General features: G+C 37.0%; 1 long non-coding RNA gene and 2 pseudogenes across 1 annotated transcript; all 3 read left to right on the top strand.

Annotated features, from left to right (window-relative positions):
• The first annotated feature begins 1,665 nt into the window (after positions 1-1,665).
• Positions 1,666-4,372, top strand: LOC120079343 (annotated as a pseudogene).
• A 219-nt stretch (positions 4,373-4,591) lies between these two features.
• LOC120079347 lies at positions 4,592-6,052 on the top strand. The gene is made up of 3 exons (XR_005482216.1): positions 4,592-4,679; positions 4,945-5,007; positions 5,340-6,052. It is a non-coding gene; the product is annotated as an uncharacterized LOC120079347 (long non-coding RNA).
• Positions 6,053-6,384: 332 nt separating this feature from the next.
• LOC120079346 lies at positions 6,385-24,651 on the top strand (annotated as a pseudogene).
• The last annotated feature ends 38 nt before the right edge of the window (positions 24,652-24,689 follow it).

The raw sequence follows: 24,689 nt of genomic DNA, 5'->3' as shown, positions 1-24,689 counted from the left end.
AACCTAAAATTTCGACATAAGATGCTATATCAAATTTTAAACTCCTTGATGACGTAGTTATTTTTGTACATATTGAGTATACATCACTAATGTGAAAATATATTGTAATTTTATTGTTTGTATGAAACAATATTATTTTATCTACCCCAACTCCAATGATTACAAGCAGGAAATTAGAAAAATATGTGAAGTTTTTAAGTTGACATATCAATTGAGTGTTGAAATTTCAAGAAAATATGTGTGTAGTCAAATGTTTGACTAAAATGTTAGAGTAAACAAAATAACCAACCAACTATTTACTTTTTTTAAGATATAAAAACTACACTAGATACTCTCGACTTGATAACTTAACATAAACTTACTAACTAAACTCAACTCCAAATTTTTTTAACTCCACATAAATTTTTATCAACTCAACTTATTAATTCAAGTCTCCCACAAACTCATACTTAAATAATTTCAATTTTTGGAGACTTTAAAAAAGTCTATTTGGAAATCTTGAAAATCAAACAAACACCCATCTTAAATTTGAATTTTAAAAAATTCGGACCAAAATCACTTTTACAATGTAAAATAAAATTTCTACTTGAGAATAAAATGCTTACATACTTTTATTTGAAGTACTTTTGAAAAATTTGGAGAAACTATGGAGAAAAATTTGTAATTTAACTTTATTAATTTTGAATTCAACTAGAGAATATGATTTTTTTTTTTTTTTTTTATAAAAGAAGAAGAAAATTATAGAATATGAATCAATGTTCATGTCAAAATCGAAAGAACAATGATTCCCACTCTTTACATACCAATTTAATTTTTTTTTTAAAAAAAATATATATTATTTCCAGCTTTGACTGGAGATTTTCCATTTTGAAATAGGATTCGTTTGTTATTTATTACAGCCAAGATCATAGTGTAAAATCCCAACGGCCAAAATTTCGAAACCTTGTCCGAGAGACGTTTGCAGGAAGAAAGACGATGCTCCCATGGCACCCGATCATCGCTCTGCCTCCATACGCAGGAAAGGAGGAACCATTTCCTTCTCTGCTTCTCCAATCTCATCTCGATCCCCTCTCTCCCACAGTTCACGTCTCCTACGCACTCTCCCATTCTCCCATTCCTCCAAACCTTCCTCACTTCCATTCTCACTTCATTGTCGCTCCCTTCGTCGCCGCACTCTGCTCCTTCGATGATGACGCCATTGCTCGCCAAGTCACTGATCTTGTTCGTCACCTCTTTAATGTACTGAAGTTAACGTTGATGGATCTCTTTGCGACGATTTATCGCCAGAGTTTCGGAACGACTTCTTCTGGCGCATGTGTCGGAGAAAACAACCGTTACAGGGCCAAAATTTTGAAACCCTACCGATCATCGCTAGGCCACCGATCATCGCTCTGTCTCCATACGGGAGGAAGAGGGACCATTTACCATTGCCTTCGTTTATTCTCTAACTTCAACGAAGCTCAATCTTATTCCCTTCACTTCCATTCTACTTTTGAATCAAGTTTTTTCACTTCGAAATGCTCTGAAGACGCCAATACTTCAGAAGAAGACGCCATCATTAATCATTCAATACACTTCTCCAAATGTAACGAATGGCTGTCTCAACATGTAAGACATCTTCAGAGTTGAAAATCATTTCCTTACCCCCTTGCAGTTGCAATATTCCTTCTGGGTTGTAGTTCTGAAGAGCAGGTAAGTCGTTAATGATGGATTTAAGATTACCCATTAGTTTTCTTGTTGTATGTAGCTTTTCTAAATTCGGGTTGATTGTATGAGGTACACTGTTCAATGCTAAGGCAAACTCGTTAGCTGGTGTTAGACATACATACGTGGTATTCAATTCTGTGGCTAAATGGTGATTGAATTTCTATGAAGCCATATGGAGCGACTTTAGTTCAAAACCTTGTTCTAAGAAACTCTCCAGCTCCAAAGCCATCCTTGAATGGTAATCATTTTATTGATGCCCACATTGTTAAAACTGGCTTCAATGCAAATATTTGCCGCTCAAACTTCCAGGTCAACGGATTTTCTCAAGAGAGGAGATCTTTTTCACGCACATCAGGTGTTTGATCAAATGCCTTGCAAGAAATGATCTGTCAACATGATGATTTCTGGTTACCTAAGTTTGGGAAATTGTCTAAGCTAGAGAGTTGTGTTGATGCACGGTGGAACGTACGGCAGTGTCATGGAAATTTGATTTGTATTTGCAATCTAATCAATCTAAAGAAGCTTTAAAGCTTTATGCTGATATGAGAAGAGGAGGATAGAATCAATTATATGACTCTAGTGACTTTGTTTATTAGGCTGTGGGAACTGGAAACTCAGAATGTGATTGTTCAAATTCCATACCCATGCTCGTTAAACTTGGATATGAGTACAATCTCATGGTTTGCAACTCGTTGGTTGATGCTTATTGCACAAACCCATTGCTTTTGTTTAGCTAGTCAGCTCTTCAAGCAGATGTTAAGCAAAGACACATAACCTTCAATTGCATTAATGACAGGTTACTCATATGAGGGATTGAGTGAAGAAGCAATAAAGCTCTCCTTTGAACTGCATATAGTGGAATAAAGCCTTCAAATTTTACGTTTGTAGCCCTCCTATGTGCTGCTGTTGGTCTAGATGACACAAAGTTTGGACAACAGTTCACGGTCTTGTTCTCAAGCCAAACTTCGTTTGGAACGTGTTTGTGTGGAAATGCATTACTAGATTTCTACTCAAAGCAGGACCAAGTGGATGAGCACGGAAGCTTTTTTATGAGATGCAGAGTTGGATGGAATATCATATATATAATAGTCATTACAAGCTATCTTGGAATGGGCAATTCAAAGAATCGTTTGATCTTTTCAGGAAATTACAGTTTACTAGATTTGACTGGAGGCAATTCCCTTTTGCAACACTATTGAGTGTAGCTACAAATAGTCTTAATTTGAGAATGGGTTGGCAAATACATTGTCAGGCAATTGCAGTTGGAGCAAATTTTAAATGTGGTAGAAAGATTTGGTTGACATGTATGCAAATGTGATAGAGATGAGGAAAGCTCAGAAGAATTTGATAATATTGCGTCCAAAAGTACAGTGCCATGGACTGCAATGATCTCAGCCTACGTTCAGAAGGGAAAAGCAAGAAGAAGGAATAAAGGTATTCAATGACATGCGAAGAACTGGTGTGCCTGCTGATCAAGCAAGCTTTGCTAGTATCCTGAAGAGCATGTGCAAATCTGGCTTCAATTTGTTTGGGCAGGCAACTGCATTCATTGCTAATTCGATCAGGGTTGTCCAATGTATATTCTGGAAGCGCGTTGCTAGATACATATGCAAAATGTGGTTGCATGACAGATGCGATAAAATCTTTTGGAGAGATGCCTGAGAGGAACCTTGTCTCGTGGAATGCTTTAATCTCAGCTTATGCACAGAATGGGAATGTTGAAGGCACGCTCATTCATTTCAGCAATGATTCAGTCAGGCTATAAGCAGATTCTGTTAGTTCTCAGCGTTCTTGTCAGCTTGCAGTCACTGTGGTTTTGTTGAAGAACTCTCTTTACACTTCAACTCCATGACTCAAATTTATGAAGTCACTCTAAGAGAGAACATTATACATCAATGGTTGATGTATTGTGCGAAATGGAAGATTTGATGAAGCTGAAAAGTTAAAATGCCGTTTGAGCCTGATAAGATTATGTGGTCTTCAGTATTAAACTCATGCAAAATTCATAAGAATCATGAATTGGCCAAGAAAGCAGCAGATCAGCTTTTTAATATGGAAAATTTTCGAGATGCTGCTCCTTATATCAACATGTCTAATATTTATGCAGTAGCTGGTCAGTGGACAATGTTGCAAAGGTCAAGAAGGCAATGATGGACCGAGGGGTTAGAAAGGTCCCAGCCTATAGTTGGGTTGAAATCAACCATTAGACTCACGTATTCTCTGCAAACGATAAATCCCATCCCAGATGAAGAAGATTTTGAGGAAGATTGATGCATTGGGAAGGAAATGAGAAGAAAGGATATAAGCCAGACTCAATTGTGCCCTTCACAATGTTGGATGAGGTTATTTAAATTGAGTCTCTTAAATACCACAGTGAACGTTTAGCGATTGCGTTTGCTCTACTCAACACACCAGATGGGTCGCCAATCATGGTAATGAAAAACTTAAGAGCTTGTACAGACTGTCATGCTGCAATCAAGGTGATCTCATAGATTGTTGAATGGGAAATTATTGTTAGAGATTCAAGTAGGTTTCATCATTTCAAAGACGGGTTTTGCTCCTGCTTGGAGATTATTGGTGACCATAAAATCTAATGAGCAGTCTAAACTTTAAGTAATTGGTGGAGATGATTCCAACACAAATGCCTGTCTCCTCGCTGAAAACTTTAGGATTTTTCAGAACAATGAAATTTGTTTATTGCGTCCTCCTTTTTGCTCTCTCTTTTTCACACTCTCATTGTCATATATGGATGAGCTATTATATGTTATTTTTATTGCAAGAATATAAGCCTAATTAATTACTCTAGAGTACCTTTTTTTTTTGTGTGCAAGACGTTGTTATCTATATTCCTCTTCTTTCTGTTGTTTTCAAATTAGGAGTAAGAATTTGAAAACCCGAGTGTTGGTTGCCCACAACAACTATTGATGTGATCTCAAATAGGCTCATTTTTTGGATTTGATTCTACTTGCAAGGTACTCATTTCTCTTTGTAACTGCTTTAGAATTCATATTTCGTTTGGACTCAACTTTGGTGACTGTTGCAAAGTTGAAGTAGTTTCTTCAAGAATTTAAGGAAAAAATGCAAAGTTGAAGTAGTTGCTTTAGAATTCATATTTCGTTTGACTCAACTTGGTTGACTGTTGCAAAGTTGAAGTAGTTTTTCAAGAATTTAAGGAAAAAATGGAATGTTGCATTCATGAGATGAGACTCTTAATAGGCTCTGCTGATGTTTATGCAGATATATTCAGAAATGATTGGTAATGTGATGGTTGATGCCGATCTACAGGAAAATATTACCACTGTAAGCATTTTGCTTAATGAAATTGAAACTAAAAATAATTATGATGTGCTGACATGTTCATAATAACTGAATTCTTAACGTTTCTAGTATTTCAAGTTCATATATGTCCAATTTTAAAAAAAATATATATTTATAAATAAATAAATAATATCAATAATAAAGCCCATCTCGTTGCTTCATCGGTAGAAAATAGAGCACTTCTCTCTGCTCAATTTTATTAACCTTCTCTATTTGATCTACCTAATGTGAGATTGTACTTTTTCTTTGTCAATGTTGATACCTTTTTTGTTTCTCACTCAAGTTTCAAGTTTATTATCATATGACATTAACAGTGTACATATATCCACGTTGGACGGCTTATGGGTCATGCTGCTTCTCACATCACACTGGAGTGTGCGTTGCAAACTCATCCAAATATTACTATTATTGGAGAAAAGGTAGCTGCTTTATTTAAACTACTTAAGATAGAAACCTTTGTCAAGGAGGACATATATCTCCACATGCTTTACTAGATAGAAATCTTTGTCAAGAAGGGCATTTACCTCCACATGCAATCCTAGGGTTGTTTATTCTCTTTGAGGACTAGATTTTGTCTCAGTAATAACTAATAATCTCTGCAACAGATACTCTCATGTAACCATGAAAATTGAAATTGTTGAGTCAGTTAATATATCCTATTTCAGTATTTCATCTTGCATTTCTACATGGAATGGTAAATATCAAACAAAAATTAAGGGTAAAGATGAAAATTTGTGATAAATAAAGGATTCATGGAATTAGGTTGAAACTTTTAATATGGTGCAATAGAACTAAGTATTACATCCCATATCATATTCAATTGCCTTAAGTGATATCGGATGCCTCTTTTTGATAGCTTTGAAAAATTTGTTCTCTACCACCTAGTTGTAGTTGACTCATGGAGATTTATTGGTTTTGAATGTATGCAAGCGAAAAAATTTTCAGACAAAAAATAATGTGTTTTAAATGTTGACTCATTTATTAATAGAGTTTTAGTTTATAGGATACATCGAATTTACAATGTGTTTTGCAGGTTGCGACTAAGAAGCTTAGCTTGAAAAACGTTACAGACTACATTAGCGATGTAATTAGTAAACGTTCTGAACTTTGTTATTAATTATGGTGTTGTACTTATTCCTGAGGGTCTGATTGACTTCATTTCGGAGGTATTTTTCTTGTTATTGTAACTAATTGTGTTTATTTCTTTTGGTGTATGCTCTCTATCCACTAAACCCTAGATTCTTGGGATCAATATGTCATTCTTGAACTGATATCATTTATAACCCGCTTTCTACAGGTGCAGCAACTTATTTTGGAACTCAATGAAATTCTTGCCCATGATATTATAGATGAGGATAGGTTATGGAAAAAAAAATTATAGATGAGGATAGGTTATGGAAAAAGAAACTTACTACTCAATCTCATCACCTTTTTGAATTTTTCCCACAAGCAATTCAAGAACAATTGTTGCTTGAAAGAGATCCACACGGCAATGTCCAGGTAATTGTTTTTTCTTTTTGTTTTATACATGTCTTTCCATGAAACTGAGTTGGAAAAGAGAAGGCGAGAAGGTGCATATAATGGGTGGCCAATTCAAGGGGCAGTCACATTTCTTTGGGTACTTATTCTATTCGTGCTTGAACTTTTGCTGTTTTAGTTAAACACTCCTGTTTAATAATTTAGTGATAACACACATTATATTTAGCACTTGGGTAGTAGGCAAATAAGTTGAGATCTCGAAAACATGCATGTTGGTAAATGCATTAAGATCTTTTAGATTCATATTTGATAATTAGGAGGGGGTACCAAGCATTAAGATCTTTTAGATTCATATTTGATAATTAGGAGGGGGTACCAAATATCTAGACTTCCATTATGAACTCATAAAGAAAATGGCCAATCAAGTGATGGGTTAGGCTTACAGTTAATTGACTTTCAAATGTAAACTTACGAATGGTACGAGCGAATGGCCACGAGATGATACGAAAAAAATTGTACTTTGCTGGTTAGTGCTCTGTGTGTTGTCTCTGTTTATTTCTTCTTTTGACTTATATGTTCGAAGGAATGTGTGGTTTTACCCACGAACTTTGATTCAACTTATTGCTATGCTTTGGGTTACACTGTTGGAGCTCTCATCCATTCTTGAACTCTTGCAAATGAATTGATAGTCGAACAATATGTTGAGTCATTTTCCCCAATGAACGTTGGATTTCTTTTATTGTTTTCTTTATTTCCTCCAATGCTACAGGATCTAAGTAGTCATTTTGTTAGATTCTTTAATATGTTTTAATCTCATGATGGGTATAGGACTCATCCATTGATTCTTTTGAATCAACCTTTCTTGATCGTGTTTCATAACCAAAAGAGTAATTTTGAGTCTTGAACATTTTTCTTGGGTTGTAAAAATCCATTCATGATGATTCTTTAATTCATCTAGCTCCCAATCTTTACGTTGATATCTTGAAAAATGGGTTTGATTGGATCTTTGGACCTTTTTTGATATTGTTGCCTTCCTATCCCACCCCAAATTGCCTTAAAAACATCATTAGAGTCACTAGAATCACTAGAATCAAATTTCTAATGTAGATAATGATAGGTGTTTTGAGAAAATCGAGCATTGGCAAAATTAGTATGTTGGAATTCTTCTTTTGAATCACTTGAGTCATAATTCCAGCATTGTTTGTGGAAGGAAATTTGATTTTCTTGCCTATACCAACTACTGATTTTTTTCTTGGACATCTTCTTTGATCGATAATAGTCCATTCTTGCAAAATCATGATAAATCTTCGATTTCTTCTTTCTTTCTTGGAATTTCAAGGGTTCCCCCTAATTAGATGTTAGTTGTTCGATTTCAACGTGTTTGGTTGTATCATCTTGAACCAGATTATTTGCTATACTTATTGCAGCTTTGTTGTCATAGTAGAGCTTCATCAGTTGATCACAATCCTGACACAGATTTGACAGAACTTTCTTTAACCAGATTTCTTGACATATTCCCAGACTCATAGCCATGTATTATGCTTCAACACCGCTTCCAGCGACCACCCTTTGTTTCTTACTTCTCCAAGTGACAAGATTTCCCCACAAAAAGGTACAATACCCAAATGTTGACTTTCTGTCTACAATAGAGCCCGCCCAGTCAGCGTCAGTATAAGCCTCAATACCTCGTTTGTCGGTTTTCTTGAACATCAAACCCTTACTGGGAGTAGTTTTTAAATATCTTAGGATGCGTTCAACAGCCTTCATATGCTCTTCATAACGTGCTTGCATAAACTGGTTGACCACACTGACGACGTAGGATATGTCTGGCCTAGTATGGGATAGGTAAATTAGTTTCCCTACTAAACATTGATATGTTTCTTTATTAACAGGGAAGTTAATAGAGTCCCCAAGCTTGGTATTGACTTCTACGGAGTTATCAACTTTGCATCCAATTATACCTGTCTCTTTTAGCAAGTCAAGTGTATACTTCCGTTGAGAGACTGAAATTCCCTCATTTGATCGTGCTATTTTCGTTCCAAGAAAGTACTTGAATCTTCCGAGGTCTTTAATCTCAAACTCCTCAGCCATTTTCTTTTTCAGTCTGTCAATCTCAAGAGCATCATCGGGATAACATAATATCATCCACCTATACAATGAGTACGACACTCTTTCCTGACACTGACCTTTTTGTAAACAGAGTGTGATCAGAGTGTCCCTGAGTATAACCTTGAGATTTAACGAAGGTAGTAAACTTGTCGAACCACGCCCTTGGAGACTATTTTAATCCGTATAATGACTTTCTTAGTTTACACACTTCGTGATCAAATTGAGCTTCAAAACCTAGAGGACTCATGTAGACTTCCTCTTCTAACTCATCATTGAGAAATGCATTTTTCACATCTAGCTGATGGAGAGGCCAGTCTTTGTTCACAACCACGCCGAACTGTGTTTAGTTTTGCAACCGGAGAAAAAGTCTTAGAATAATCTATTCCAAAGGTCTGAGTAAATCTTTTAGCAACTAGCCTGGCCAAACCTGTCAAGTGTCCCATCAGACTTATACTTTATGGTGAATACCTATTTGCATCCAACTGTCTTATGCTCTTTAGGAAGAGACAGACGATCCCAAGTATTGTTTTTCTCAAGAGCCCTCATTTCTTCCATAACTGTAGTTTTTCACTCAGGGATTTCCATTGCTACTTTTAAATTATTTGGTATCGTTACTGTATATAGACTCGTAGTAAGAGCTCTGAACTCTGGTGAAAGGTTACCATACGACAGATTACTCCACATTGGGTATTTAGTGCAAGACCTGATTCCTTTCCTTAAGGCAATATGAAGATCAAAGGAGGCATCTCCACCTTTTACTCTATCTGACCCTCCATTAGAAATTCCACACTTAGTCTCTAGCTGTAGAGTTCATCCTGATAAGCAAATAAGTGGCAATTATAAGGAGTTGGTCAAGTAAGATATATTGAGGTTCTACAAGATGAAAGTGAAGCTCAATTGAAGCTTGTGGTGAAAATCATTGTAAAAACTTTTCAAGTCAATCCAATCATGAGGCAATCATTATGCCTCAAGGACCAATGACAAGAGCTAGAGCTAAAAGACTTGAAGAGGGATCAAATGCTTGCTTCCAAGCTAAATTTTCAGCCCATCATGAAGAGTTGCAACCCTTCAAGCTCCAAGAGTCACTGAGGCACCGAAAAGTCCTAATAAATCTGGTAATTCAGATTCATCCCCGTGTTTAATGCTTGATGTATTAATTTCTTTCAATGTATTTACATTTATTAAGGTTCATGTATGTAGTTGAAAAGTTTTTGTTGAACCTAGTCAATTACGTGAAAATTTGTGTCCTTTCAAGTTGTCTTTTCAATTAGTCTAAATACCTATGTAGTTTGGTCATTGGAACACACTTGAGATTGAATGAAATTTCATTGGAGTTTTGGTGTCTCAAGCTTTATGTTTTTTCTTTGTGTTCTTGTGTTTAGAATGCATCTATTAGAACTTTCAATCTAGTTTGATCAATTAGATTGTAGAGAGTTCGAAATCTTGAAGTTAGGAACAAGTTCTCATTTCTTCTTGATCATCGATCAATCTTCCAAGCCAAATCTGTTTAACTTTCTTGGGATTGCTTACTAAATAGTTAATTGGGGTTATTCTTATTATCGTTGTGAGGCTTCACCTAGAATAAAGAGAGGGTCCTCATACAGATTAAAATAGTTTCCAAGGGCGTGGTTTGACAGGTTTACTACCTTCGTTAAATCTCAAGGTTATACTCAGGGACACTCTGATCACACGTATGAGAACCCTTTTTATTTTAGGTGAAGCCCCACAACGATAATAAGAATAACCACAATTAGCTATTTAGTAAGCAACCCCAAGAAACCTAAACAGATTTGGCTTGGAAGATTGATCGATAATCAAGAAGAAAGGAGAACTTGTTCCTAACTTCAAGATTTCGAACTCTCCACAATCTAATTGATCAAACTAGATTGAAAGTTCTAATACATGCATTCTAAACACAAGAATACAAAGATAAAGCATAAAGCTTGAGGGACAAAAACTCTAATGAAATTTCATTCAATTTCAAGTGTGTTCCAATGACCAAACTACATATGTATTTAATACTAATTGAAAAGATAACTTGAAAGGACATAACTTTTCACCTAATTGACTAGGTTCAACAAAAACTCTTTAAGTACATACATGAATCTTAATAAATGTAAATACATTGAAATAAATTAATACATCAAGCATTAAACACGGGGATGAATCTGAATTTCCAGATTCATTAGTACTTTTGGGTGCCCAAGTGACTCTTGGAGCTTGAACGGTTGCAACTCTTCATGATGAGCTAGAAATTTAGCTTGGAAGCAAGCATTTAATCCCTCTTCAAGTCTTTTAGCTCTAGATCTTGTCATTGGTCCTTGAGGCATAATGATTGCCTCATGATTGGATTGACTTGGAAAGTTCTTACAATGATTTTCACCACGAGTTTCAATTGAGCTTGTTTGAGATTTTTGAGCTTCACTTTCATCTTGTAGAACCTTAATGTTTCTTACTTGGCCAACTCCTTATGATTGCCACTTATTTGTTTATCACATCCTTTAGTGCCTTTCCCACTAACTCACCTCACCTGTAACAATATCACTACCTGGAATAGTTGCTTCAACTCGTTTATTCCCAGCCATATCAGCCACAACTTTCTTGGTACAATCATTACTACTGTCATTAGTTTTGCCCATTTTCTCCCACAGTACACATATCATTTTTAGCACATACCAATATTTTCAGAGATAGGAGTATGAGCATCACTATCACTCTTAACACAAATATCGAGGTTATTAGAGACAGAAGTATGAGTACCTTGAGCTAATGTTAGGTCGGACTCATAGACCGTTACCGGAGAAACAATAGGTGGCACAATTTCCTTCTTGAGATTCTTCCTATAGTATGTTATCCATGGACCTGTTTTGTAGGTAAGACAGAGACAGTGTCAGTAATATTCAAGATAGGATTAGGAAGGGAATCAGAAAAGATCGAAGACGCGGACCAATTAGTCTCTTCATTAGAGCTCTCCCCCTGATGATGACTAATAAGAAAGAAGGGTTGATCCTCAAGAAAGGTGACATCTATCGAAATAAAATACTTGTGGGAGGGTGGATGAGAACACTTATACCCACGCTGATGGAGAGGATAGCTAACAAAGACACATTTCTAAGCACGAGGAGTAAATTGTCTTTTAATGCAATTGCGCGCCTCAATGCAGGCTCAACCTTTGCATGCAGCGCCTCGCGCACACACTTGTACAACCCTTGTGCGCAACCTAGCGTACACACCCATGCAACGCCTTGCGTCAACCTGCCTTTGCGCGGATCTGCAGCTTGCCCGGTTGAGTTGCTTGCGTGCTCAACGGTTGCAGCTGCATGCTTATTCAACCCAAAAATCAAAATTCAACTTCAAGCTGAATTTACTTATTTTTCCAGACATTATTTCGGGAAAACTTGTTTAAAAATGTCTTAACTTACTTACCTTAAAATTTGAGCTTCAAATTCTTTAGGATCTGGTTAGAATTTTTTAATCTTCACACCCTGCCCAGAATCACCCGAGGGCTTGACCTCTTGAGGAAATCTTCTGATTTCAAGTCGAATTCTTAAGAATTTCCTTCCAGCAACCTCAGAGCTTACTCCTCAAGCCTTCAAATGGCTCTTGAATCACCCCTTTAGCACGAGAGAATTGTCCAAACCAAGTTCTTGAACTGAGGCTTCCCTTTTAGATTAAGAGATGCATGACCTTAATTACACTTAGGCTGCCACCTATCCCACTAAGTCAACATTAAACTTTCTAATCTCGACAACTGGTCACTACAATCGGTGATTAAGCTGAAAGCTTACCCTAATCACCAACGCATAGCTTACTAACTCTTACCAACGCATGGCTTTTCTAGGATGCATAAACCTCTCAGCCAGTGCATGCCTTAGCGCCCTTTCTCGCACCCGATGCCTAGTCTCAAGATCATCGCATGGCCCTACTTTACACGCATCCTTGCCCGACCATTGCACACCAGCGCACACACAAGCCGCATCGCTTAAGGCATCCTCGTCCATGCGCGCGTCCCTGCCCACATAACCTCAACGTGAGGCTCGGCTAGCGCATAGCCCATGCTCGGCGCATGGCATCGTCTTCTCGGCCAACACTTTGCCAATGCCCTTCTTCACGCCACTAGCTTTCATTTTAATCTTAAGATGCTTAGGCTGTCGCACACCTCAGCATGACCGTCAATGCATCATGACCTTCAACACTTGGTCAAAATTTCTCTCCTTAACCAAGCCTTCTTACTCTTTCACTTAGCACCCGAGAGCCCTTAGTAATCAACAGTTGAAATCATTTTTCTTTCCTTCCTTAGCATCCTCAAGCTTTCCCTACAACCTAGTATTAACATACACAAGTAGGGAAAATAAGCTTCGGGGTTGACAAATATTTCTTGCTTTGCTTAATGAGATCCACAACTACTTTCCTTCTTAGGTAGTTAGTCATAGCTACTTGATTCAATGAGTGAGTATAGGCAATCATTTTAATACTCATATATTAAGCAAACAAAATAACTTCCACAGATTCTACTTAGATCATGATATTAATCTTCACCCTTACCCCATTAGAATTAGTTACTTATGACGAGAGATAAAGTGAAAGTGAGGATAGATAAGATGATGAAAGTGAACATGATGATATTAAAATAGAAATATAGTTGTTGAATACACAAATGAACAATCTCTTAAACAAAATGCAATACAACAACTAAAAAGATAAAGAGATAAGGTGAAGGGCAATTGTTAGTAATCTCTTGCTTCCCACAGATGAATGTTGAGGCTGCTAGTGATATAATGGTTGGATGAATGCAGAAAGCCCTTTTAGACTCTTGCTTCGGCGAAGCTTCGATGTAGAATCGGGGTGAAATATGGAGGTGGAATTTTTTTCTCGTGCAAATCTCAATCTTTGGGTATAAAAGTCCATCCCTTCTTCATGGCGTCAAGGCTCTATTTATAGAGCCATGCACTGACTATTGGTGGGATTCCCACTCTGATAAGTCGTTATCGTCTAACGTGGTAGGTGAGAATGTCAGCATTGCTATCGTGGTCAATATTCTAAATACTTGCAAGAAGATCTGCTAGTATTGCCTCTGAGATCCTGAGGCATGCGATTAATTGTTTGTTCGTCAGGTAGGGGTTTCGCACATGCGACGTAAGTCCTACGATCAGTCTGCAAAATAGACACTTTGGTGCAACATAACATGATATGCGGTAAGTAGGTGTTTTTGAGATGCTTCAGCACAAGTTTAATAACATGAATTCTTAAGAAGATTGACGCATATTCTTCTTATCTATCATCATTATTCTAAGTAATAACTTGTATTTCTACAAGTTATCAGGTTGGCCGACACCTTTTGACATTTCACATGGGCAACCATTTGTTTTCCCGTCTTTTTCATGCAAGTCCGCCCTTTCCCCAAGCCTTTTTTTCCATCCACTACAACTTGCCCTCCTCTTCAAATTTCAGCACATCCAACCTCCTCGTCCTCCCACCGACTTTGCCCACCAATGGTTTTGTCAGTTGTCATTTTTTGATCCGCCAGTCTCTCTGCCACCCTAACCAATGAGCTATCGGTGTCTTTTCTCTCCATCGTGGTCAGCCTATTAGGAAAAACCTTCCACTTCTATTGCATGAACAAGCAGAAAAATAACTAAAAAATTGAAAGAAAACAATGAAATTGGAAACACAATAATTAACATGAAAACTCCAACTCAACGGAAAACAACAGCCCATCAAAGAGATTAATTATGCGAAAATTTTTTAAATTCTCAGAATAATTCTCTCCTCGACCCAATTATAACATCACTCTCTCAAAGCTTTTGACTACTCATACCCTTTTTCCCACTTTTTAACTAGAGAATGCAAAAGGGAATTTAACTAGACTTAGCACACCTAAGCTTAAAATGTTTCTAACTGAGATGACTTGAAACCAAAGACATAGATTCCTTTTATAATGCTTGGAGTCCATGACTTTTTTGAGCTTTTCTGATGTGGGATGACTGCACTTCTACTATTTTACCAAAACCCAACGCAACCTTCCACTACAACTTTGAGAAGCAATATTTTCTTCGTCCAATCATTGGAGACTTTTGACACATTCGGCTTCTTCAATCGAGTTGTCATTTGTCTGACACCACCTTTTCCATTGGTATTTTTCTCCTTTTTTCATTCCTTGCATCTCCAACTTTTTTCCTTTTTCATCATTCGAACGTTTTTATTTCGCTTGTCACTTTGCCTCCTCGACCTTACGTCCATCGGTGAGTTTTCTTTGCTTATCTCAACCTTTTTCTTATGGGTAGGTTTTCTTTTTCTCTTTCCTCCTCGACTTCTTCATCTTCCCCGTTTGGTTTCCATCGTCGACTGAACCATAAAGAGTTCCACAGGTCTGAGACATTAGCAATCTTAGAATGATTGTCAATTGTAGATTTGTTTACAAACTTGAAATTCCCATTCCATTTTTGCTCTTTAAGTTTCTCGCAATTACTCCTCCCGAACTTTTCTCTTTGTCGTTATGCGCTTACGATCTGCAACCCAATTTTGCAGTTGCTCCCACGTCCAGGAGTTTCTCCTCTATCCGTCATATCACATTTGCGATTAGCAGTTCGTTTTAGGCACTCGCTTCATGTCCATGGTTCTCGTTCTCCCATTGCCCAAAAGAAAAAAAGAAAGAAAAAAATAGTACTCCCAAGAAATAACGAGCATTGATACCAATTTATTAGGATACTTCCTAATTAGAGCTCTTAAGAACGAGAAAATTCAAGAACACTCAAATATGGAAATATGCTATAGTATATAATAAAAGTAACATGACAACCTAGCCTTACGAGAGGGCTAGTCTCTCCCAACTTTACCAAATGAAATTCCACAAAATTTGACACCCTCTTCCCAACCCCACTGATATAAAGTACTAACACTCCTAAAGTGGTCAAGTGTCGGTGTCAGACATGTGTCCGACACTGCCACGTCCTGACACGTCACCAACATGTGTTCGACACGCCTTATTTTATTATTGTATTTTTAATTTCTAGCACGCCCCGACACGGCTGGACACTTGAAGAGCACGACTACGACACGTTCAAGACAATGGACCTGCAAAATTAAAATGAAAAAACAATGAAATTGCCATTTTTAAGCCCATAGGCTTATAATATCAGCCCAACCCAAAACTTAGCTTTTATGGTAAATATGTAGAACTGACTGCACAATTTATCTACCCATATCGCAATTAGGTTAATTTTCTTGAAGGGATAGAAAGCTTTCTCTTGTTAGAATTGTTAGTGTGAATATGTGCAGTCTTGATGCGAAGTGATTACCATTTGAATGCAATTCTTGATTTAAATGCATTTTTCTTTTATCAGGGTGGTTTTGATATGATATGCAGTGGGAGGGATAAGATTGAAACTCCAGATCAGGTGAAACTCTTTCTTCCCAGAATTTTCATTTTGAGACGTCTTAGTTGTAAGTCAAGGCATTAATTGACAGTTCGGTTCTATTTTCAATTTAAGCAAGTTGAAGAAACCGCTCAGAAGCTTGATCTGGATGGCCTTGTTGTAATTGGTGGAGATGATTCCAACATAAATGTCTGTCTCCTCGCTGAAAACTTTAGGTATTTTTCAGAACTATGAAATTTGTTTATTGCGTCCCTCCTTTTTGCTCTCTCTTTCACACTCTCATTGTCGTATATGGATAAGCTATTATATATTATTTTTATTGCAGAAATATAAGGTTGAGTAATTAATTACTCTAGGATACCATTTTTTTGTGTGCAAGACTCTGTTATCTATATTCCCCTTCTTTCTATTGTTTTCAAATTAGTAGTAAGAATTTGAAAACCCGAGTAATTGGTTGTCCAAAAACTATTGATGGTGATCTCAAATGCAAAGAGGTCCCCACAAGTTTTGGATTTGATTCTGCTTGCAAGGTACTCATTTCTCTTTTTAACTGCTTTAGAATTTATATTTCGTTTGGACTCACCTTTGGTGACTGTTGCAAAGTTGAAGTAGTTTCTTCAAGAATTCAAGGAAAAAATGGAATGTCGCATTTATGTAGATATATTCAGAAATGATTGGTAATGTGATGGTTGATGCTCGATCTATAGGAAAATATTATCACTGTAAGCATTTTGCTTAATGAAATTGAAACTAAAAATAGTTATGATGTGCTGACATGTTCACAATAACTCAATTATTGATGTTACCAGTATTTCGAGTTCAGATATGTCCACTTTTTTAAAAATGTATATTTATAAATAAATAAATAATATCAATAATAAAGCCCATCTCGTTGCTTCATCTGTAAAAAACAGAGCACTTCTCTCTGCTCAATTTTATTAACCTTCTCTATTTGATCTACCTAATGTGAGATTGTACTTTTCCATTGTTGTGATGTTGATACCTTTTTGTTTCTCACTCAAGTTTCAAGTGTATTATCATATGACATTAACAGTGTACATCCATAGTTGGACGGCTTATGGGTCGTGCTGCTCTCACATCACACTGGAGTGTGCTTTGCAAACTCATCCAAATATTACTATTATTGGAGAAAAGGTAGCTGCTTTATTTAAACTACTTAAGATAGAAACCTTAGTCAAGCAGGACATTTATAAACATGCTTTACCAGATAGAAATCTTTGTCAAGAAGGGCATTTACCTCTACATGCAACCGTAGGGTTGTTTATTCTCTTTGAGGACTAGATTTTGTCTCAGTAATAACTAATAATATCTGCAACAGATATTCTCATGTAACCATGAAAATTGAAATTGTTGAGTCAGTTAATATATCTTGTTTCAAAATTTCATCTTCTTGCATTTTTACATGGAATGATAAATATCAAACAAAACTTAAGGGTAAAGATGAAAATTTGTGATAAACAAACGATTCATGGAATTAGGTTGAAACTTTTAATATGGTGCAATGGAACTAAGTATTGATATCCCATATCATATTCAATTGCCTAAATGATATCGGATGCCTCTTTTTGTCAGCTTTGAAAAATTTGTTCTCTATCACCTAGTTGTAGTTGACTCATGGAGATTTATTGGTTTTGAATGTATACAGGCGAAGAAATTTCCACACAAAAAATATTGTGTTTTGAATGTTGACTCATTTATTAATAGAGCTTTAGTTTATAGGGTACATCGAATTACAATGTGTTTTGCAGGTTGCGGCCAAGAACCTTAGCTTGAAAAACGTTACAGACTACATTGTTGATGTAATTAGTAAACGTTTTGAACTTGGTTATTAATTATGGTGTTGTACTTATTCCCGAGGGTCTGATTGACTTCATTCCGGAGGTATTTCTCTTGTTATTGTAACTAATTGTGTTTATTTCTTTTGGATGTATGCTCACTATGCACTAAACCCAAGATTCTCGGGATCAATATGTCATTCTTGAACTGATATCATTTATAACCCGCTTTCTACAGGTGCAGCAGCTTATTTCGGAACTCAATGAAATTCTTGCCCATGATATTATAGATGAGGATAGGTATGGAAAAAAAATATTATAGATGAGGATAGGTTATGGAAAAAGAAATATTATAGATGAGGATAGGTTATGGGAAAAGAAACTTACTACTCAATCTCATCACCTTTTTGAATTTTTCTCACAAGCAATCCAATAACAATCGTTGCTTGAAAGAGATCCACACGACAATGTCCAGGTAATTGTTTCTTCTTTTTGTCTTATACATGTCTTTCCATGAAACTGAGTTGGAAAAGAGAAGGCAAGAAGGTGCATATAATGGGCGGCCAATTCAAGGGGCAGTCACATTTCTTTGGATACTTATTCTATTCGTGCTTGAACTTTTGCTGTTTTAGTTAAACACTCCTGTTTAATAATTTAGTGATAACACACATTATATTTAGCACTTGGGTGGTAGGCAAATAAGTTGAGATCTCGAAAACATGCATGTTGGTAAATGCATTAAGATCTTTTAGATTCATATTTGATAATTAGGGGGTACCAAGTATCTAGACTTCCATTATGAACTCATAAAGAAAATGGCCAATCAAGTGATGGGTTAGGCTTACAGTTAATTGATGTAAACTTACGAATGGTACGAGCGAATGGCCACGAGATGATACGAAAAAGAATGTACTTTGCTGGTTAGTGCTCTGTGTGTTGTCTCTGTTTATTTCTTCTTTTGACTTATAGGTACGAAGGAATGCGTGGTTTACCCACGAACTTTGATTCAACTTATTGCTATGCTTTGGGTTACACTGTTGGAGTTCTCATCCATTCTTGAACTCTTGGAAATGAATTGATAGTTGATCAATATGTTGAGTCATTTTCCCCAATGAACGTTGGATTTCTTTTATTGTTTTCTTCATTTCCTCCAATGCTATAGGATCTAAGTAGTCATTTTGTTGGATTCTTTAATATGTTTTAATCTCATGATGGGTATAGGACTCATCCATTGATTCTCTTGAATCAACCTTTCTTGATCGTGTTTGAGAACCAAAAGAGTAATTTTGAGTCTTGAACATTTTTTTTGGGCTGTAAAAATCCATTCTTGATGATTCTTGATGATTCTTTAATTCATCTAACTCCCAATCTTTACGTTGATATCTTGAAAAATGAGTTTGATTGGATCTTTGGACCTTTTTCGATATTGTTGCCTTCTTATCCCACCCCAAATTTCCTTAGAAACATCATTGGAGTCACTAGAATCACTAGAATTAAATTTCCAATGTGGATAATGATAAGTGCTTTGAGAAAAATCGAGCATGGGCAAAATTAGTATGTTGAAATTCATCTTTTCAATCACTTGAGTCAGAATTCTAACATTGTTTTTGGAAGTAAATTTTATTTTCTTGCCTATACCAACTGCTGATTTTTTTTTTCTTAGACGTCTTCGATGATCGATAATAGTCCATTCTCTTGAAATCTTGATAAATCTTCGGTTTCTTCTTTCTTTGAATTTCAAGGGTTCCCCCTAATTAGATATTAGTTGTTCGACAACGAGGACAACTCACAAAGCTCCCTCTTGTGATCTACGTCACCAAGAGTTTCTTGGAGTTCCACTGGCGGCAGTCAATGCTGGCCCAGACGGATGCTCTGGTACCAAATTGATGTAGCCTAAAGGAGATAAAAGGAGAATTATCTCCAAGAATCAAGATTATGAATCTTTTATTAGAATGAATAAAGTGTTTGATAGAAGAGGGGGGGAAGGTCCCTATTTGATGAAACAAAGAGAAGAGAAGAACACAACGTTTTACGTGGAAAATCCTAGAACAGGGAGAAAAAACCACGATACAATCACTCTTTTTATTATTATTTTCTATGTTTCATACAGAACAGGGCACAAATATAAATAGAGATGTAGGAAACCCTAATACAGACTAGGGCAAGATGAAACGCCCTTAGGGTTCAAAAGTGAAGTTCTTTTTTATTTTCAACACTCCCTCTCAAGTTGGGGCATAGATTTTAATAAGACCTAACTTGCTGACACAAAAATCAAGCCTCTGTCTTTGAAGTCCTTTTTTTCTGTGAAGATGTCTGTGACCTGTTGACCGAAAGAGATGTATTGAATGTAGATACTGTCACTGTCCAATCTTTCTTTGATGAAGTGTATCGATTTCAACGTGTTTGGTTCTATCATCTTGAACCAGATTATTTGCTATACTTGTTGCAGCTTTGTTGTCACATTAGAGCTTCATCAGTTGATCCCAATCCTGACACAGATTTGACAGAACTTTCTTTAACCAGATTTCTTCACATATTCTCAGACTCATAGCCATGTATTTTTCTTCAACACCGCTTCTAGCGACCACCCTTTGTTTCTTACTTCTCCAAGTGACAAGATTTCCCCACAAAAAGGTACAGTACCCAAATGTTGACTTTCTGTCTACAATAAAGCCTGCCCTGTCAGCGTCAGTAGAAGCCTCAATACTTAGTTTGTCAGTTTTCTTGAACATCAAACCCTTACCGGGAGTAGTTTTTAAATATCTTAGGATGCGTTCAACAACCTTCATATGCTCTTCATAGTGCTTGCATAAACTGGCTTACCACACTGACGACGTAGGATATGTCTGGTCTAGTATGGGATAGGTAAATTAGTTTCCCTACTAAACATTGATATCTTTCTTTATTAACAGGAAAGTTAATAGAGTCGCCAAGCTTGGTATTGACTTCTACGGGGTTATCAACTTTACATCCAGTTATACTTGTCTCTTTTAGCAAGTCAAGTGTATATTTCCGTTGAGAGACTGAAATTCCCTCATTTGATCGTGCTACTTTCGTCCCAAGAAAGTACTTAAATCTCCCTGAGGTCTTTAATCTTAAACTCCTCAGTTATTTTCTTTTTCAGTATGTCAATCTCAGTAGCATCAACGGGATAACACAATATCATCCACCTATACGATGAGTACGACACTCTTTCCTGACACTGACCTTTTTGTAAACAGAGTGTGATCAGAGTATCCCTGAGTATAACCTTGAGATTAACGAAGGTAGTAAACTTGTCGAACCACGCTCTTGGAGACTATTTTAATCCGTATAATGACTTTCTTAGTTTACACACTTCGTGATCAAACTGAGCTTCAAAACCTGGAGGACTCATGTAGACTTCCTCTTCTAACTCATCATTGAGAAATGCATTTTTCACATCTAGCTGATGGAGAGGCCAGTCTTTGTTCGCAACCACGCCGAAATGTGTTTAGTTTTGCAACCGGAGAAAAAGTCTTAGAGTAATCTATTCCAATGGTCTGAGTAAATTCTTTAACAACTGGCCTGACCTTATACCTGTCAAGTGTCCCATCAGACTTATACTTTATGGTGAACACCTGTTTGCATCCAACTGTCTTATGCTCTTTAGGAAGAGACAGATGATCCCAAGTATTGTTTTTCTCAAGAGCCCTCATTTCTTCCATAACTGTAGTTTTTCACTCGAGGATTTCCATTGTTGCATGTAAATTATTTGGTATCGTTACCATATATAGACTCGTAGTAAGAGCTCTGAACTCTTGTGAAAGGTTACCATATGACAGATTACTCCACATTGGGTACTTAGTACAATCATTACTACTATCATTAGTTTTGCTAGTTTCTCCCACAGTACACATCTTTTTAGCACAAATACCAATATTATCAAAGACAGGAGTATGAGCATCACTATCATTCTCAACACAAATATCGAGGTTATAGTATGAGTACCTTGAGCTAATGTTGGGTCGGACTCATAGACCGTTACCAAAGAAACAATAAGTTGCACGATTTCCTTCTTGAGATTTTTCCTATAGTATGTTATCCATGGACTGTTTGGTAGGTAAGATAGAGACAGTGTCGGTAATATTCAAGATAGGATCAGGAAGGGAATCAGAAAAGATCGAAGACGGGGGCCAATTAGTCTCTTCATTAGAGCTCTCCCCCTGAAAATGACTAATAGAAAAGAAGGGTTGATCCTCTTGAAAGGTGACATTTATCGAAATAAAATACTTGTGGGAGGGTGGATGAGAACGTTTATACTCACGTTGATGGAGAGGATAGCAAACGAAGACACATTTCTAAGCACGAGGAGTAAATTTTGTCTTTTAACGCAATTTTGCGCCTCAATGTATACTCAACCTTTGCATGCAGCGCCTCGCGCGCACACTTGTACTCTCCTTATGTGCAACCTAGCATACAAACCCATCCAACGCCTTGCGCCAACCTGCCTTTGTGCGCATCTGCATCCTACCCTGTTGAGTTGCCTGCGTGCTCAACGGTTGCAGCTGCATACTTATTCAACCCAAAAATCCAAATTCAACTTCAAGCTGAATTTACTTATTTTTTCAAACATTATTTCAAGAAATTTCCTTCTACAAACTTGTTTAAAAATATCTTAACTTACTTACCTTAAAATTTGAGGTTCAAATTCTTTAGGATCTGTTCAGAATTTTTCAATCTTCACACCCTGCTCAGAATCACCCGAGGGCTTGACCTCTTGAGGAAATCTTCTGATTTCAAGTTGAATTCCTAAGAATTTCCTTCCAGAAACCTTAGAGCTTCATCTACACTTCTCAAGCCTTCAAATGGCTCTAGAATCATCCCTTTAGCACAAGAGAATTGTCCAAACCAAGTTCTTGAACTGAGCCTTTCCTTTTAGACAAAGAGATGCATGACCTTAATTACACTTAGGCTGCCACCTATCCCACTAAGTCAACATTAAACCTTCTAATCTCGACAACTGATCAATACAATTGGTGATTAAGCTAAAAGCTTCCCCTAATCACCAACGTATAGCTTCCTAACTCTTACCAAAGCATGGCTTCACTTGGACACATACACCTCTCAGCCAGTGCACGCCTCAGTGCCCTTTCTCGCTCACCGATGGCCTAGTCTCAAATTCATCACATGCCCTACTTTACACACATCCTTGCCCGACCATTGCACACCAACGCACGCACAAGCCGCATCACTTAAGGCATCCTCGCCCATGCGCGCGTTCTTGCCCACTTAACCTCAACGTGAGGCTCGGCTAGCGCATGGCATCGTCTTCTCGGCCAACACTTTGCCAATGCCCTTCTTCACGCCATTAGCTTTCATCTTAACCGTAAGATGCTTAGGCTATCGCACACCTCAACATGACCTTACGTCCATCGGTGAGTTTTCTTTGCTTGTCTCGACCTTTTTCTTTTGGGTAGGTTTTTTTTTTTGTCTTTCCTCCTCGACTTCTTCATCTTCCCCATTTGGTTTCCATCTTCGATTGAACCATAAAGAGTTCTTCAGGTTTGAGACATTAGCAATCTTAGAATGATTGTCAATTGTAGATTTGTTTACAAACTTGAAATTCTCATTCCATTTTTGCTCTTTAAGTTTCTCGCAATTACTCCTCCCGAACTTTTCTCTTTGTCGTTATGCGCTTAGAATCTGCAACCCAATTTTGCAGTTGCTCCCATGTCCATGGAGTTTCTCCTCTATCCGTCATATCACATTTGTGATTAGCATTTCGTTTTAGGCACTCGCTTCATGTCTATGGTTCTTGTTCTCCCATTGTCCAAAAGAAAAAAAGAAAGAAAAAAACAGTACTCCCAAGAAAGAACGAGCATTGATACCAATTTATTAGGATACTTCTTAATTAGACCTCTTAAGAACGAGAAAATTCAAGAACACTTAAATATGGAAATATGCTATAGTATATAATAAAAGTAACATGACAACCTAGCCTTATGGGAGGGCTAGTAGTCTCTCCTAAATTTACCAAATGAAATTCCACAAAATTTGACACCCTCTTCCCAACCCCACTCCCTTTATTTATCTATAAAGCACTGACACTCCTAAGGTGGCCAAGTGTCTGTGTCGGACATGTGTTCGACACTGCCACGTCCTGACACGTCGCCGACATGTGTCCGACACGCCTTATTTTATTTTATTTTTTAATTTCTGGCACGCCCCGGTTGGACACTTGAAGGGCACGACTGCGATACGTTCCAGACAATGGACCTGCAAAATTAAAATGAAAAAATAATGAAACTGCCATTTTTAAGCCCAAAGGCTTATAATATCAGCCCAACCCAAAACTTAACTTTTATGGTAAATATGTAGAACTGACTGCACAATTTATCTACTCATATCGCAATCAGGTTAATTTTCTTGAAGGGATAGAAAGCTTTCTCTTGTTAGAATTGTTAGTGTGAATATGTGCAGTCTTGATGCGAAGTGATTGCCATTTGAATGCAATTCTTGATTTAAATGCATTTTTCTTTTATCAGGGTGGTTTTTATATGATATGCAGTGGGAGAGATAAGATTGAAACTCCAGATCAGGTGAAACTCTTTCTTCCCAGAATTTTCATTTTGAGACGTCTTAGTTGTAGTCAAGGCATTAATTGACAGTTCGGTTCTATTTTCAGTTTAAGCAAGCTGAAGAAACTGCTTAGAAGCTTGATCTGGATGGCCTTGTTGTAATTGGTGGAGATGACTCCAACACAAATGCCTGTCTCCTCGCTGAAAACTTTAGTTATTTTTCAGAACTATGAAATTTGTTTATTGCATCCCTCCTTTTTGCTCTCTTTCAAACTCTCATTGTCATATATGGATAAGCTATTATATATTATTTTTATTGCAGAAATATAAGGTTGAGTAATTAATTACTCTAGGGTACCATTTTT

The sequence above is a fragment of the Benincasa hispida genome, chromosome 6, assembly GCF_009727055.1.
Source record: "Benincasa hispida cultivar B227 chromosome 6, ASM972705v1, whole genome shotgun sequence".
Lineage (NCBI taxonomy): Eukaryota > Viridiplantae > Streptophyta > Magnoliopsida > Cucurbitales > Cucurbitaceae > Benincasa > Benincasa hispida.
This window is presented reverse-complemented; position numbering and strand designations above follow the sequence as displayed.